Below are 15,402 nucleotides of genomic sequence, written 5' to 3' on the forward strand. Positions count from 1 at the left end.
CAATGCCGACTTAAGTACAAGAGGACTGACACTCTAACTATCAATCATTTCAAGCCCTCTTGGGAGTCCAGTTTTAGATTCCGATCCTTCACTTCAGGTTTACTGTATGCCTTGGACCTTCTTATTGTCGATGAAACACAGAAATTGCATCCGAATTTAATACAAAAGGCACAATGCCGACTTACATATAAGAGGACTGACACTCTAACTATCAAAGATTTGAACCCCTCCTGTGAGTCCAGTTTTAGATTCCGATGCTTCTCTTCAGGTTTACTGTATCCATTGGACCTTCTTATGGACGATGAAACACAGAAATTGCATTGGAATTAAATTCAAAAGACACAATGCCGACTTAAGTACAACAGGACTGACTATCTAACTTTCTATGATTTGAACCTCTCCCGTGAGTCCAGTTTTAGATTCCGATGCTTCACTTCAGGTTTACTGCATTCATTGGACCTTCTTATTGACGATGAAGCACAGAAATTGCATCGGAATAAAATTCAAAAGACACAATGAAGACTTAAATACAAGAGGACTGACACTCTAACTAACTATGATTTAGGCCCCTCCAGTTAGTCCAGTTTTAGATTCCGATGCTTCACTTCAGTTTTACTGTATCCATTGACCTTCTTATTGACGATGAAACACAGAAATTGCATCCGAATTTAATACAAAAGGCAGGATGCCGACTTAAGTATAAGAGGACTGACACTCTAACTATCAATGAATTGAACCACTCCTGTCAGTCCAGTTTCAGATTCCGATGCTTCACTTCAGGTTTACTCTATACCATGCACCTTCTTCATGACGATGAAACACAGAAATTGCATCGGAATTAAATTCAAAAGGGACAATGCCGACTTAAGTACAAGAGGACTGACACTCTAACTACCTATGATTTGAACCTCTCCTGTGAGTCCAATTTTAGATTCCGATGCTTCACTTCAGGTTTGCTGTATCCCTTGGACCTTCTTATTGCCGATGAAACACAGAAATTGCATCAGAATTTAATACAAAAGGCCCAATGCCGACTTAAGTATAAGTGGACTGACACTCTAACCATCAATGATTTGAACCTCTCCTGTAAGTCCAGTTTTAGATTCCGATGCTTCTCTTCAGGTTAACTATATCCCTTGGACCTGCTTATTGACGATGAAACAGAGAAATTGCATCCGAATTAAATTCAAAAGACACAATGCCGATTTAAGTACAAGAGGACTGACACTCTCACTATCTATGATTTGAACCTCCCCTGTGAGTCCAGTTTTAGATTCCGATGCTTCACTTCAGGTTTGCTGTATCCCTTGAACCTTCTTACTTACGATGAAACACAGAAATTGCATCGGAATTAAATTCAAATAGCACAATGCCGACTTAAGTACAAGAGGACTGACACACTTAGTTTCTATGATTTGAACCTCTCCTGTGAGTCCAGTTTTAGATTCCGATGTTTCACTTCAGGTTTACTGTATCCCTTGGACCTTCTTATTGACGATGAATCACAGAAATTGCATCCGGATTTAATACAAAACTCACAACGCCGACTTAAGTAAAAGAGGACTGACACTCTCTCTTTCTATGATTTGATCCTCTCCTGTGAGTCCAGTTTTAGATTCCGATGCTTCACTTCAGGTTTACTGTATACCTTGCACCTTCTTATTGACGATGAAACACAGAAATTGCTTCCGAACTTAATACAAAAGGCACAATGCCGACCTAAGTACAAGAGGACTGACACTCTCACTTTCTATGACTTGAACCTCTCCTGTTAGTCCAGTTTTAGATTCCGATGCTTCACTGCAGGTTTACTGTATCCCTTGGACCTTTTTATTGACGATGAAGCACACAAATTGCATCGCAAATAAATTCAATAGGCACTATGCCGACTTAAGTACAAGAGGACTGACACTCTAAGTTTCTATATTTGAACCACTCCTTTGAGCCCAGTTTTAGATTCCGATGCTTCACTTCAGGTTTACTGTATCCCTTGGACCTTCATATTGACGATGAAACACAGATATTGCATCCGAATTTAATACAAAAGGCACAATGCCGACTTAAGTAAAAGAGGACTGACACTCTCACTTTCTGTGATTTGGACCTCTCCTGTCAGTCCAGTTTTAGATTCTGATGCGTCACTTCAGGTTTACTGTATATTTGCCCCTTCTGATTAACGATGAAACACAGAATTTGCATCGGAATGAAATTCAAAAGGCACAATGCCGACCTAAGTACAAGAGGACTGACACTCTAAATTTCTAGGATTTGAACCTCTCCTGTGAGTCCAGTTTTAGATTCCGATGCTTCATTTCAGGTTTACTGTGTACCTTGGACCTTCTCATTGACGATGAAACACAGAAATTGCAATCCGAATTTAATACAAAAGGCACAATGCCGACTTAAGTACAAGAGAAGTGACACTCTAACTTACTATGATTTGAACCTCTCCTGTGAGTCCACTTTTAGATTCCGATGCTTCACATTAGGTTTACTGTATCCCTTGGACTTTCTTATTGACGATGAAACATAGAAATTGCATTCGAATTTAATACAAAAGGCACAATGCCGACTTAAGTACAAGAGGACTGACACTCTCACTTTCTATGATTTGAACCTCTCCTGTGAGTCCAGTTTCAGATTCCGATGCTTCACATCAGGTATACTGTATCCCTTGGACCTTCTTATTGCCGATGAAACACAGAAATTGAAATCCGAATTTAATACAAAAGGCACAATGCCGACTTAAGTACAAGAGAACTGACACTCTAACTTTCTATGATTTGAACCTCTCCTGTGAGTCTAGTTTTAGATTCCGATGTGTCACTTCAGGTTTACTGTATACCTCGCACCGTCTTATTGACGATGAAACACAGAAATTGCATCGGAATTTAATACAAAAGGCACAATGCCGACTCAAGTATAAGAGGACTGACACTCTAACTATCAATGATTTGAACCCCTCCTGTGAGTCCAGTTTTAGATTCCGATGCTTCACTTCAAGTTTACTGTATCCCTTGGACCCTCATTGACGATGAAACACAGAAATTGCACCCGAATTTAATACAAAAGGCGCAATGCCGACTTAAGTATAAGTGGACTTACACCCTATCATTGATTTGAACCCCTCCTGTGAGTCCAGTTTTAGATTCCGATGCTTCACTTCAGGTTTACTGTATCCCTTGGACCTTCTTAATGACGACGAAACACAGATATTGCATCTGAATTTAATACAAAAGGCACAATGTGACTTAAGTATAAGAGGACTGACACTCTAACTATCAATGATTTGAACCCCCCCTGTGAGGTCAGTTTTAGATTCCGATGCTTCACTTCAGGTTTACTGCATCCATTGGACCTTCTTATTGACGATGAAACACAGAAATTGCATCCGAATTTAATACAAGAGGCAAAATGCCAACTTAAGTATAAGAGGACTCACACTCTAATTATCAAAGATTTGAACCCCTCCTGTGAGTCCAGTTTTAGATTCCGATGCTTCACTTCAGGTTTACTGTATCCCTTGGACCTTGTTATTGACGATGACACACAGAAATTGCATCCGAATTTAATACAAAAGCACAATGCCGACTTAAGTACAAAAGGACTAACGATCTAACTTTCTATGAGTTGAACCTCTCCTGTGAGTCCAGTTTTAGATTCTGATGCTTCTCTTCAGGTTTACTGTATCCCTTGATCCTTATTATTGACGATGAAACACAGAAATTGCATCAGAATTCATTACAAAACGCACAAAGCCGACTTAAGTATAAAAGGACTGACAATCTAACTTTCTATGATTTGAACGTCTCCTGTGAGTCCAGTTTTAGATTCCGATGCTTCACTTCAGGTTTACTGTATACCTTGCACCTTCTTATTGACGATGAAACACAGAAATTGCTTCCGAACTTAATACAAAAGGCACAATGCCGACCTAAGTACAAGAGGACTGACACTCTCACTTTCTATGACTTGAACCTCTCCTGTGAGTCCAGTTTTAGATTCCGATGCTTCACTTCAGGTTTACTGTATCCCTTGGACCTTCTTATTGACGATGAAGCACACAAATTGCATCGCAAATAAATTCAAAAGGCACTATGCCGACTTAAGTACAAGAGGACTGACACTCTAAGTTTCTATGATTTGAACCACTCCTTTGAGCCCAGTTTTAGATTCCGATGCTTCACTTCAAGTTTAATGTATCCCTTGGACCCTCATTGACGATGAAACACAGAAATTGCACCCGAATTTAATAGAAAAGGCACAATGCCGACTTAAGTATAAGTGGACTTACACCCTATCATTGATTTGAACCCGTCCTGTGAGTCCAGTTTTAGATTCCGATGCTTCACTTCAGGTTTACTGTATCCCTTGGACCTTCTTAATGACGATGAAACACAGATATTGCATCTGAATTTAATACAAAAGGCACAATGCCGACTTAAGTATAAGAGGACTGACACTCTAACTATCAATGATTTGAACCCCCCCTGTGAGTCCAGTTTTAGATTCCGATGCTTCACTTCAGGTTTACTGTATCCATTGGACCTTCTTATTGACGATGAAACACAGAAATTGCATCCGAATTTAATACAAGAGGCACAATGCCGACTTAAGTATAAGAGGACTCACACTCTAATTATCAAAGATTTGAACCCCTCCTGTGAGTCCAGTTTTAGATTCCGATGCTTCACTTCTGGTTTACTGTATCCCTTGGACCTTGTTATTGACGATGACACACAGAAATTGCATCCGAATTTAATACAAAAGCACAATGCCGACTTAAGTACAAAAGGACTAACGATCTAACTTTCTATGATTTGAACCTCTCCTGTGAGTCCAGTTTTAGATTCTGATGCTTCTCCTCAGGTTTACTGTATCCCTTGGTCCTTCTTATTGACGATGAACCCCAGAAATTGCATCGGAATTAAATTCAAAAGGCACAATGCCGACTTAAGTACAGGAGGACTGACACTCTAACTATCTATGATTTGAACCCCTCCTGTGAGTCCAGTTTTAGAGTCCGATGCTTCACTTCATGTTTACTGTATCCCTTGATCCTTAATATTGACGATGAAACACAGAAATTGCATCAGAATTCATTACAAAACGCACAAAGCCGACTTAAGTATAAAAGGTCTGTCAATCTAACTTTCTATGATTTGAACGTCTCCTGTGAGTCCAGTTTTAGATTCCGATGCTTCTCTTCAGGTTTACTGTATCCATTGGACCTTCTTATGGACGATGAAACACAGAAATTGCATTGGAATTAAATTCAAAAGACACAATGCCGACTTAAGTATAACAGGGTGACTATCTAACTTTCTATGATTTGAACCTCTCCCGTGGGTCCAGTTTTAGATTCCGATGCTTCACTTCAGGTTTACTGCATCCATTGGACTTTCTTATTGACGATGAAGCACAGAAATTGCATCGGAATAAAATTCAAAAGACACAATGAAGACTTAAATACAAGAGGACTGACACTCTAACTATCAATGATTTGAACCACTCCTGTGTGTCAAGTTTTAGATTCCGATGCTTCACTTCAGTTTTACTGTATCCATTGACCTTCTTATTGACGATGAAACACAGAAATTGCATCAGAATTATTTTCAAAAGACACAATGCCGACTTAAGTACAGGAGGACTGACACTCTAACTAACTATGATTTGAGCCCCTCCTGTTAGTCCAGTTTTAGATTCCGATGCTTCACTTCAGGTTTAGTGGATCCCTTGGACGTTCTTATTGACGATGAAACACAGAAATTGCATCCGAATGTAATACAAAAGGCAGGATGCCGACTTAAGTAAAAGAGGACTGACACTCTAAGTTTCTATATTTGAACCACTCCTTTGAGCCCAGTTTTAGATTCCGATGCTTCACTTCAGGTTTACTGTATCCCTTGGACCTTCATATTGACGATGAAACACAGATATTGCATCCGAATTTAATACAAAAGGCACAATGCCGACTTAAGTAAAAGAGGACTGACACTCTCACTTTCTGTGATTTGAACCTCTCCTGTCAGTCCAGTTTTAGATTCTGATGCGTCACTTCAGGTTTACTGTATATTTGCCCCTTCTTATTAACGATGAAACACAGAATTTGCATCGGAATTAAATTCAAAAGGCACAATGCCGACTTAAGTACAAGAGGACTGACACTCTAAATTTCTAGGATTTGAACCTCTCCTGTGAGTCCAGTTTTAGATTCCGATGCTTCATTTCAGGTTTACTGTGTACCTTGGACCTTCTCATTGACGATGAAACACAGAAATTGCAATCCGAATTTAATACAAAAGGCACAATGCCGACTTAAGTACAAGAGGACTGACACTCTCACTTTCTATGATTTGAACCTCTCCTGTGAGTCCAGTTTCAGATTCCGATGCTTCACATCAGGTATACTGTATCCCTTGCACCTTCTTATTGCCGATGAAACACAGAAATTGCAATCCGAATTTAATACAAAAGGCACAATGCCGACTTAAGTACAGGAGAACTGACACTCTAACTTTCTATGATTTGAACCTCTCCTGTGAGTCTAGTTTTAGATTCCGATGTGTCACTTCAGGTTTACTGTATACCTCGCACCGTCTTATTGACGATGTAACACAGAAATTGCATCGGAATTTAATACAAAAGGCACAATGCCGACTCAAGTATAAGAGGACTGACACTCTAACTATCAATGATTTGAACCCCTCCTGTGAGTCCAGTTTTAGATTCCGATGCTTCACTTCAAGTTTACTGTATCCCTTGGACCCTCATTGACGATGAAACACAGAAATTGCACCCGAATTTAATACAAAAGGCACAATGCCGTCTTAAGTATAAGTGGACTTACACCCTATCATTGATTTGAACCCCTCCTGTGAGTCCAGTTTTAGATTCCGATGCTTCACTTCAGGTTTACTGTATCCCTTGGACCTTCTTAGTGACGACGAAACACAGATATTGCATCTGAATTTAATACAAAAGGCACAATGCCGACTTAAGTATAAGAGGACTGACACTCTAACTATCAATGATTTGAACCCCCCCTGTGAGTCCAGTTTTAGATTCCGATGCTTTACTTCAGGTTTACTGCATCCATTGGACCTTCTTATTGACGATGAAACACAGAAATTGCATCCGAATTTAATACAAGAGGCAAAATGCCAACTTAAGTATAAGAGGACTCACACTCTAATTATCAAAGATTTGAACCCCTCCTGTGAGTCCAGTTTTAGATTCCGATGCTTCACTTCAGGTTTACTGTATCCCTTGGACCTTGTTATTGACGATGACACACAGAAATTGCATCCGAATTTAATACAAAAGCACAATGCCGACTTAAGTACAAAAGGACTAACGATCTAACTTTCTATGATTTGAACCTCTCCTGTGAGTCCAGTTCTAGATTCTGATTCTTCTCTTCAGGTTTACTGTATCCCTTGGACCTTCTTATTGACGATGAAACCCAGAAATTGCATCGGAATTAAAATCAAAAGACACAATGCCGACTTAAGTACAGGAGGACTGACACTCTAACTATCTATGATTTGAACCCCTCCTGTGAGTCCAGTTTTAGAGTCCGATGCTTCACTTCATGTTTACTGTATCCCTTGATCCTTATTATTGACGATGAAACACAGAAATTGCATCAGAATTCATTACAAAACGCACAAAGCCGACTTAAGTATAAAAGGACTGGCAATCTAACTTTCTATGATTTGAACGTCTCCTGTGAGTCCAGTTTTAGATTCCGATGCTTCACTTCAGGTTTACTGTATACCTTGCACCTTCTTATTGACGATGAAACACAGAAATTGCTTCCGAACTTAATACAAAAGGCACAATGCCGACCTAAGTACAAGAGGACTGACACTCTCACTTTCTATGACTTGAGCCTCTCTTGTGAGTCCAGTTTTAGATTCCGATGCTTCACTTCAGGTTTACTGTATCCCTTGGACCTTCTTATTGACGATGAAGCACACAAATTGCATCGCAAATAAATTCAAAAGGCACTATGCCGACTTAAGTACAAGAGGACTGACACTCTAAGTTTCTATGATTTGAACCACTCCTTTGAGCCCAGTTTTAGATGCCGATGCTTCACTTCAGGTTTACTGTATCCCTTGTACCTTCATATTGACGATGAAACACAGAAATTGCATCCGAATTTAATACAAAAGGTACAATGCCGACTTAAGTAAAAGAGGACTGACAGTTTCTCTTTCTGTGAATTGAACCTCTCCTTTCAGTCCAGTTTTAAATTCTGATGCGTCACTTCAGGTTTACTGTATATTTGCCCCTTCTTATTAACGATGAAACACAGAATTTGCATCGGAATTAAATTCAAAAGGCACAATGCCGACTTAAGTACAAGAGGACTGACACTCTAACTTTCTAGGATTTGAACCTCTCCTGTGAGTCCAGTTTTAGATTCCGATGCTTCACTTCAGGTTTACTGTATACCTTGGACCTTCTCATTGACGATGAAACACAGAAATTGCAATCCGAATTTAATACAAAAGGCACAATGCCGACTTAAGTACAAGAGAACTGACACTCTCACTTTCTATGATTTGAACCTCTCCTGTGAGTCCAGTTTCAGATTCCGATGCTTCACATCAGGTATACTGTATCCCTTGGACCTTCTTATTGCCGATGAAACACAGAAATTGCATCCGAATTTAACACAAAAGGCACAATGCCGACTTAAGTAAAAGAGGACTGACACTCTCATCTTCTATGATTTGAACCTCACCTGTGAGTCTTGTTTTAGATTCCGATGCGTCACTTCAGGTTTACTGTATACCTCGCACCGTCTTATTGACGGTGAAACACAGAAATTGCATCGGAATTTAATACAAAAGGCACAATGCCGACTCAAGTATAAGAGGACTGACACTCTAACTATCAATGATTTGAACCCCTCTTGTGAGTCCAGTTTTAGATTCCGATGCTTCACTTCAAGTTTAATGTATCCCTTGGACCCTCATTGACGATGAAACACAGAAATTGCACCCGAATTTAATACAAAAGGCACAATGCCGACTTAAGTATAAGTTGACTTACACCCTATCATTGATTTGAACCCCTCCTGTGAGTCCAGTTTTAGATTCCGATGCTTCACTTCAGGTTTACTGTATCCCTTGGACCTTCTTAATGACGATGAAACACAGATATTGCATCTGAATTTAATACAAAAGGCACAATGCCGACTTAAGTATAAGAGGACTGACACTCTAACTATCAATGATTTGAACCCCCCCTGTGAGTCCAGTTTTAGATTCCGATGCTTCACTTCAGGTTTACTGTATAAATTGGACCTTCTTATTGACGATGAAACACAGAAATTGCATCCGAATTTAATACAAGAGGCACAATGCCGACTTAAGTATAAGAGGACTCACATTCTAATTATCAAAGATTTGAACCCCTCCTGTGAGTCCAGTTTTAGATTCCGATGCTTCACTTCTGGTTTACTGTATCCCTTGGACCTTGTTATTGACGATGACACACAGAAATTGCATCCGAATTTAATACAAAAGCACAATGCCGACTTAAGTACAAAAGGACTAACGATCTAACTTTCTATGATTTGAACCTCTCCTGTGAGTCCAGTTTTAGATTCTGATGCTTCTCCTCAGGTTTACTGTATCCCTTGGTCCTTCTTATTGACGATGAAACCCAGAAATTGCATCGGAATTAAATTCAAAAGGCACAATGCCGACTTAAGTACAGGAGGACTGACACTCTAACTATCTATGATTTGAACCCCTCCTGTGAGTCCAGTTTTAGAGTCCGATGCTTCACTTCATGTTTACTGTATCCCTGGATCCTTAATATTGACGATGAAACACAGAAATTGCATCAGAATTCATTACAAAACGCACAAAGCCGACTTAAGTATAAAAGGTCTGTCAATCTAACTTTCTATGATTTGAACGTCTCCTGTGAGTCCAGTTTTAGATTCCGATGCTTTACTTCAGGTTTACTGTATCCCTTGGACCTTCTTATTGACGATGAAACACAGAAATTGCATCCGAATTTAATACAAAAGGCACAACGCCGACTTACGTATAAGAGGACTGACACTCTAACTATCAATGATTTGAACCCCTCCTGTGAGTCCAGTTTTAGATTCCGATGCTTCTCTTCAGGTTTACTGTATCCATTGGACCTTCTTATGGACGATGAAACACAGAAATTGCATTGGAATTAAATTCAAAAGACACAATGCCGTTTTAAGTATAGCAGGGTGACTATCTAACTTTCTATGATTTGAACATCTCCCGTGGGTCCAGTTTTAGATTCCGATACTTCACTTCAGGTTTACTGCATCCATTGGACCTTCTTATTGACGATGAAGCACAGAAATTGCATCGGAATAAAATTCAAAAGACACAATGAAGACTTAAATACAAGAGGACTGACACTCTAACTATCAATGATTTGAACCACTCCTGTGTGTCAAGTTTTAGATTCCGATGCTTCACTTCAGTTTTACTGTATCCATTGACCTTCTTATTGACGATGAAACACAGAAATTGCATCAGAATTATTTTCAAAAGACACAATGCCGACTTAAGTACAAGAGGACTGACACTCTAACTAACTATGATTTGAGCCCCTCCTGTTAGTCCAGTTTTAGATTCCGATGCTTCACTTCAGGTTTACTGGATCCCTTGGACGTTCTTATTGACGATGAAACACAGAAATTGCATCCGAATGTAATACAAAAGGCAGGATGCCGACTTAAGTATAAGAGGACTGACACTCTAACTATCAATGATTTGAACCACTCCTGTCAGTCCAGTTTCAGATTCCGATGCTTCACTTCAGGTTTACTCTATACCATCCACCTTCTTCATGACGATGAAACACAGAAATTGCATCGGAATTAAATTCAAAAGGGACAGTGCCGACTTAAGTACAAGAGGACTGACACTCTTACTACCTATGATTTGAACCTCTCCTGTGAGTCCAATTTTAGATTCCGATGCTTCAATTCAGGTTTACTGTATCCCTTGGACCTTCTTAATGCCGATGAAACACAGAAATTGCATCAGAATTTAATACAAAAGGCCCAATGCCGACTTAAGTATAAGAGGACTGACACTCTAACCATCAATGATTTGAACCTCTCCTGTAAGTCCAGTTTTAGATTACGATGCTTCTCTTCAGGTAAACTATATCCCTTGGACCTGCTTATTGACGATGAAGCAGAGAAATCGCATCCGAATTATATTCAAAAGACACAATGCCGACTTAAGTACAAGAGGACTGACACTCTCACTATCTATGATTTGAACCCCCCTGTGAGTCCAGTTTTAGATTCCGATGGTTCACTTCAGGTTTGCTGTATCCCTTGGACCTTCTTACTGACGATGAAACACAGGAATTGCATCGGAATTAAATTCAAATAGCACAATGCCGACTTAAGTACAAGAGGACTGACACACTTAGTTTCTATGATTTGAACCTCTTCTGTGAGTCCAGTTTTAGATTCCGATGTTTCACTTCAGGTTTACTGTATCCCTTGGACCTTCTTATTGACGATGAATCACAGAAATTGCATCCGGATTTAATACAAAATTCACAACGCCGACTTAAGTAAAAGAGGACTGACACTCTCCCTTTCTATGATTTGATCCTCTCCTGTGAGTCCAGATTTAGATTCCGATGCTTCACTTCAGGTTTACTGTATCCCTTGGACCTTCTTATTGACGATGAAGCACACAAATTGCATCGCAAATAAATTCAAAAGGCACTATGCCGACTTAAGTACAAGAGGACTGACACTCTAAGTTTCTATGATTTGAACCATTCCTTTGAGCCCAGTTTTAGATTCCGATGCTTCACTTCAGGTTTACTGTATCACTTGGACCTTCATATTGACGATGAAACACAGAAATTGCATCCGAATTTAATACAAAAGGCACAAAGCCGACTTAAGTAAAAGAGGACTGACACTGTCACTTTCTGTAATTTGAACCTCTCCTGTCAGTCCAGTTTTAGATTCTGATGCGTCACTTCAGGTTTACTGTATATTTGCCCCTTGTTATTAACGATGAAACACAGAATTTGCATCGGAATTAAATTCAAAAGGCACAATGCCGACTTAAGTACAAGAGGACTGACACTCTAACTTTCTAGGATTTGAACCTCTCCTGTGAGTCCAGTTTTGAATTCCGATGCTTCACTTCAGGTTTACTGTACACCTTGGACCTTCTCATTGACGATGAAACACAGAAATTGCAATCCGAATTTAATACAAAAGGCACAATGCCGACTTAAGTACAAGAGAACTGACACTCTAACTTTCTATGAATTGAACCTTTCCTGTGAGTCCAGTTTTAGATTCCGATGCTTCACTTCAGGTTTACTGTATCCCTTGGACTCTCTTATTGACGATGAAACATAGAAATTGCATTCGAGTTTAATACAAAAGGCACAATGCCGACCTAAGTACAAGAGGACAGACACTCTCACTTTCTATGATTTGAACCTCTCCTGTGAGTCCAGTTTCAGATTCCGATGCTTCACATCAGGTATACTGTATCCCTTGGACCTTCTTATTGCCGATGAAACACAGAAATTGCATCCGAATTTAATACAAAAGGCACAATGCCGACTTAAGTAAAAGAGGACTGACACTCTCATCTTCTATGATTTGAACCTCACCTGTGAGTCTAGTTTTAGATTCCGATGCGTCACTTCAGGTTTACTGTATACCTCGCACCGTCTTATTGACGATGAAACACAGAAATTGCATCGGAATTTAATACAAAAGGCACAATGCCGACTCAAGTATAAGAGGACTGACACTCTAACTATCGATGATTTGAACCCCTCCTGTGCGTCCAGTTTTAGATTCCGATGCTTCACTTCAAGTTTACTGTATCCCTTGGACCCTCATTGACGATGAAACACAGAAATTGCACCCGAATTTAATACAAAAGGCACAATGCCGACTTAAGTATAAGTGGACTTACACCCTATCATTGATTTGAACCCCTCCTGTGAGTCCAGTTTTAGATTCCGATGCTTCACTTCAGGTTTACTGTATCCCTTGGACCTTCTTAATGACGATGAAACACAGATATTGCATCTGAATTTAATACAAAAGGCACAATGCCGACTGAAGTATAAGAGGACTGACACTCTAACTATCAATGATTTGACCCCCCCCTGTGAGTCCAGTTCTAGATTCCGATGCTTCACTTCAGGTTTACTGTATCCATTGGACCTTCTTATTGACGATGAAACACAGAAATTGCATCCGAATTTAATACAAGAGGCACAATGCCGACTTAAGTATAAGAGGACTCACACTCTAATTATCAAAGATTTGAACCCCTCCTGTGAGTCCAGTTTTAGATTCCGATGCTTCACTTCAGGTTTAATGTTCCCTTGGACCTTGTTATTGACGATGACACACAGAAACTGCATCCGAATTTAATACAAAAGCACAATGCCGACTTAAGTACAAAAGGACTAACGATCTAACTTTCTATGATTTGAACCTCTCCTGTGAGTCCAGTTTTAGATTCTGATGCTTCTCTTCAGGTTTACTGTATCCCTTGGACCTTCTTATTGACGATGAAACCCAGAAATTGCATCGGAATTAAATTCAAAAGAGACAATGCCGACTTAAGTACAGGAGGACTGACACACTAACTATCTATGATTTGAACCCCTCCTGTGAGTCCAGTTTAAGAGTCCGATGCTTCACTTCATGTTTACTGTATCCCTTGATCCTTATTATTGACGAGGAAACACAGAAATTGCATCAGAATTCATTACAAAACGCACAAAGCCGACTTAAGTATAAAAGGACTGACAATCTAACTTTCTATGATTTGAACGTCTCCTGTGAGTCCAGTTTTAGATTCCGATGCTTCACTTCAGGTTTACTGTATACCTTGCACCTTGTTATTGACGATGAAACACAGAAATTGCTTCCGAACTTAATACAAAAGGCACAATGCCGACCTAAGTACAAGAGGACTGACACTCTCACTTTCTATGACTTGAACCTCTCCTGTTAGTCCAGTTTTAGATTCCGATGCTTCACTTCAGGTTTACTGTATCCCTTGGACCTTCTTATTGACGATGAAGCACACAAATTGCATCGCAAATAAATTCAAAATGCACTATGCCGACTTAAGTACAAGAGGACTGACACTCTAAGTTTCTATGATTTGAACCACTCCTTTGAGCCCAGTTTTAGATTCCGATGCTTCACTTCAGGTTTACTGTATCCCTTGGACCTTCATATTGACGATGAAACACAGAAATTGCATCCGAATTTAATACAAAAGGCACAATGCCGACTTAAGTAAAAGAGGACTGACACTCTCACTTTCTGTGATTTGAACCTCTCCTGTCAGTCCAGTTTTAGATTCTGATGCGTCACTTCAGGTTTACTGTATATTTGCCCCTTCTTATTAACGATGAAACACAGAATTTGCATCGGAATTAAATTCAAAAGGCACAATGCCGACTTAAGTACAAGAGGACTGACACTCTAACTTTCTAGGATTTGAACCTCTCCTGTGAGTCCTGTTTTAGATTCCGATGCTTCACTTCAGGTTTACTGTATACCTTGGACCTTCTCATTGACGATGAAACACAGAGATTACAATCCGAATTTAATACAAAAGGCACAATGCCGACTTAAGTACAAGAGAACTGACACTCTAAATTTCTATGATTTGAACCTCTCCTGTGAGTTCAGTTTTAGATTCCGATGCTTCACTTCAGGTTTACTGTATCCCTTGGACTTTCTTATTGACGTTGAAACATAGAAATTGCATTCGAATTTAATACAAAAGGCACAATGCCGACTTAAGTACAAGAGGACTGACACTCTCACTTTCTGTGATTTGAACCTCTCCTGTGAGTCCAGTTTCAGATTCCGATGCTTCACATCAGGTATACTGTATCCCTTGGACCTTCTTATTGCCGATGAAACACAGAAATTGCATCCGAATTTAATACAAAAGGCACAATGCCAACTTAAGTAAAAGAGGACTGACACTCTCATCTTCTATGATTTGAACCTCACCTGTGAGTCTAGTTTTAGATTCCGATGCGTCACTTCAGGTTTACTGTATACCTCGCACCGTCTTATTGACGATGAAACACAGAAATTGCATCGGAATTTAATACAAAAGGCACAATGCCGACTCAAGTATAAGAGGACTGACACTCTAACTATCAATGATTTGAACCCCCCCTGTGAGTCCAGTTTTAGATTCCGATGCTTCACTTCAGGTTTACTGTATCCATTGGACCTTCTTATTGACGATGAAACACAGAAATTGCACCCGAATTTAATACAAAAGGCACAATGCCGACTTAAGTATAAGTGGACTTACACCATATCATTGATTTGAACCCCTC

The sequence above is a fragment of the Schistocerca americana genome, unplaced genomic scaffold, assembly GCF_021461395.2.
Source record: "Schistocerca americana isolate TAMUIC-IGC-003095 unplaced genomic scaffold, iqSchAmer2.1 HiC_scaffold_23, whole genome shotgun sequence".
Lineage (NCBI taxonomy): Eukaryota > Metazoa > Arthropoda > Insecta > Orthoptera > Acrididae > Schistocerca > Schistocerca americana.